Genomic DNA, 4,018 nt, shown 5'->3' on the forward strand with positions numbered 1-4,018 from the left:
AGTTCTTGTGAAACTGATGTGCAGTCGGCGGAAATTTTCTCCTGGTCATACAAGCGGATCTTTTAAACTTGCAATAATGCTATTGACTGAACAACATCGTAACGTGAGCACAGAAGATTCAAAGAGTGGAGTGTAGCAAGCGTCGGGCAACTTTAATATAACAAATATACACACACACGCATACACTCTTACTGTTAGGTTCAGTTACGTATACAATGGGTACTCTGTTTTTTTTTTATTTATTATTTTATGCGTTACCTAATCTACCTACCAAGCGGGCAACAAGTGGTTCCACTGAACGATAACAGAGTGGGTAGGAGGGGATATTGTTAAGCAGCAGCAGCAGCAGCAGCAGCAGCAGCAGCAGCAGCAGCGGCGGCAGCGGCGGCGGCGGCGAAGGAGTAAAAAATCATGAAAATGAAAAAAAGAAAAAGAAAAAGAAAGGAGTAAAGGAAATTCAGAATCTAATAACCCCATTCTGCCGACACCTGCGAATCAGTTGATAGTCAAAAGTCGTTTATTGACTTTGTTGACTTTGTCCCTTTTTGACGCCTCTCCCTTCTGGTGAGGTGTTACAAGGGATTCCATTCTTTACAAAGAGTCGCAGCTGATAGAATCAATGAAGGGTGTCCGACCACTGACAATAACTAACTACTCCTTATAATTAATAGATGTTACGACAAGAAAGACGTCGCTATCACCAAGACAACAAGAAAGTCAGACGACTACTTGACGGACCACAAACACCTCCATCAGCCGACTCAGAATTCCTCTTCGTCATTAAACACCTGTCCACTTAAAGTGTCGGCGAAGAAAGTTAAATACATCGAAACTTAAAAACCAAGCCGAAGAATTCCAAGAATACATCAAAGACCAGCCGACAAACAGCCTCGCTAACGCCAAGGACACCACTGAAAAGAAGACAGTTATCCGAAACACCATCCAAAAAGCAATTGAAAACACTATCGGCTTCACGAAAAGGGAGAACTGGGATCAGTTCGATGAATACAACGGAAATTTCAAAATTCCTCAGTGCTAAAAGAGATGCTCACCTGTCCCTTGTACAAGACCTAACTTCAAGTAACGCTTTCAAGATCTAAGTGGACATGTCAAACTCAGATTAGTGACATTCAAAACAACTAAAAAGGCTATCGAACTTCAACGATACAGACCTCAGAAACCTTAGAAATTTCTTCACTTGTATCAAAGATCTCTACTGCCCAACCCGAGCCTCAACCTGTACTTTGACGACTTCCGACAGCACCAACATTCTCACTAACAGCCAAAGCATCCTAAACTACTGAAAAGATCACTTAAGCACTCTCCTAAATAAGAGCTCAACTGCAGCAGAAGACTTCCTTAGAACTGTGCCTCAACTATGGTAGTCGGGCATTCCATCTTTTCGTGAATACAGCAATGCAATTAAAATGATGAAAGCGAGAAAGTCACCTGTTCTAGATAACAACCATTTACAACTCTTCCAAATTAGTGGCCACTCTTTAAGAACTAGGTTATTCTAGCTCATTCTGAAAATGTGTGAAACTCGAATGTTTGCAGATATAAAGAATGTCGTAATCGTTACAAATTTTAAGAAAGGAGATCGCCGTATTTATGGAAACTACCGTGGCGTATATCTCCTCTCTATCCTAGGATAAAACCGCCAGAATATTGCCTAACTATCTTCTAGTCATCTCGGAGAAAGTGTAGTCGAAATCTCGGCGTGGATTTCGTGCTTCTTGAACAACAATTGACATAATATTCTGCATAGGACAGTTACAGGAAAAATACAGAGAACAACAGAAACCTCTCTTCCTGGAATTGTATGATGTCGAGAAGGCTTTCGACACCGTACTGCATACAACAATTTGGTTGTCCCAATTGACTTGTGATATTCATTCGGGTACTTAACGATGGCATGACAGGACAAGTAACCCATGAAAACCACGCGTCAGGAGATTTTCCTATCACCAATGACTTAAAGCAAGAATATGTTCTCATTTTAACCTTGTTTTCCTTGTACCTTGCAGCCATGTTCCACGAAATTTCACGCAACAAGCTAGGGATCAGTTACTGCTTCGATGGTGGACTCTGAAATCTGTCCATACTTTAATCACAAAGACTGACTGATAGCATTCATGTCACTGGACCACAGGATGCCGATGACAATGCCTCGCCAGCTTATTATCTCGAAGAAATGCAGAAATCGGTCAATAACTTCAAATATACGACTGGTCGCTTCGATCTGACAATCAACATCCAATAACCTGAAATCCTTACACAACCTGATTCAAACTCAATTTTTCAAGATTTCACTATCACTATCGCCAATACACCACTGGAACAAGAAAATCAGTTCCAGTTGCTCGGAAGTATCCTCTCTCCACACAATGTAACGCTGAGAAATACATCTAAAACAGGATCTGAGCTGCTCATATTACTTTTGGAAAAACTCTTTCATCGAGTCTTCGGAAACTAGAAACTACAAACTCTTGATCTACTAAGGACGTGGTGCATGAGGACGTGGTGCATGAGGTCGTGGTTGTTTCCACTCTAATCAAAGGTTGAGACATGAACTTTGTACCGCAGGGATATCCGAAAACTGGAACGATTTTGTCAAAAGAAACTTCGGCCAGTAATGATCGGTAAATGGGAGAACTATGTCGACAACCTTGCAGTTCTTGAATAGATCAAAGCCAACAACATTGGACATGATCTGCCCATCTGAGGCGATAAAGTATCGCTTGAGATGGGCAGATCATGCCCACTACATAATTCAAATACTCTGCAGTGAATTCTGCAACGGCAAGAGATCGCGCCACTGTCTCATGATGCGAAGCTACAAGAGACAACTGAAAGGTAATGAAGAGCTTCATTATTAACCTCAAATCCTGGAAGCAACGTGCAGAAGAAAGTGCTATGTGGTGTCACATCATCAACATCGGTATAGAACATTTTGAAGATCGTTAAAGAAATGAAGAGGTTAAACGGCTATGACAAAAGATCTGCCAACTATAGCCAAGGTCTCTATTGGCCACCAAATGTGACCTCTGTAGACAATTCTTCTACGAAGAAAGAAGTACTTGGAAATGACGAGGCCTTACGACAAAGATGTTTGTGGTCAAGGCAAATTAATTCTTCTTCTTTTTTTGCATCCATCCATCCAAATACATAACATTACTCTTACTATATTAATTCATATACTCACACTTTTAATCTGTTTGTCTCACTGATACAGAGGTCAACACATGCAGATGCACTCGCGAACAAATACATGATGCATGTCTCTCATGTCTCACGTCAAACTTCTAAATGACATTTTGGGTTTCACAACTATGTTACGTTCTCACTGTGTTAACACGACTGTTTAATCGAACGTAATAGACAACCCTACAGTGGTTTTTCAACTTGGTGGTGGTTTTCAGACTATCACACTGTTTAGTTTTAACCCGTTTTTGATTTTTCGAGAAACAATTTCTGAAGTTCATTAGAGATAATAAAAAAGATACGATTTTGCTTTGAAACAAAAATAGGAATAAAAAAAAGAACATCATAGAATGGAGTTAGCTAGCTGCGTTTATTGTTAATTCAAATTGCTTCATTGGTCTCGATAAAACCAGTCTTGTACCATGCCATTTCAATGTCAACAACTAATGGTTTATCTCCATGTACTGGGGGAAAAATCTCTTTAACAGTCCATGACGAAGCCAATTCCTTCGATCATTACAAAATGCAGTAAGCTGATTGGTTTTTCAATTTCACTAAAAGTCATATACTCCACTTTAAGGCAATCATAGAACAGGAGGTTACGATTAAACTACGGGAAGAAAGAGATATAATAGATAAAGGTGAATAAAAAAATTGACGATATAATTAGTCTAATATTTTACCATAAATTAAATTAAGTGGTTAGTTTGACTATCTCTAATTTCAAAGTTTCAGCAGATTAAGATTTCTATTAAGAGAGAAATAGAGGGTAGAGAGAGAGAGAGAGAGAGAGAGAGAGAGAGAGAGAGAGAGA

Source organism: Octopus bimaculoides, chromosome 7 (genome assembly GCF_001194135.2).
Source record: "Octopus bimaculoides isolate UCB-OBI-ISO-001 chromosome 7, ASM119413v2, whole genome shotgun sequence".
In the NCBI taxonomy this organism is placed as follows: Eukaryota; Metazoa; Mollusca; class Cephalopoda; order Octopoda; family Octopodidae; genus Octopus; species Octopus bimaculoides.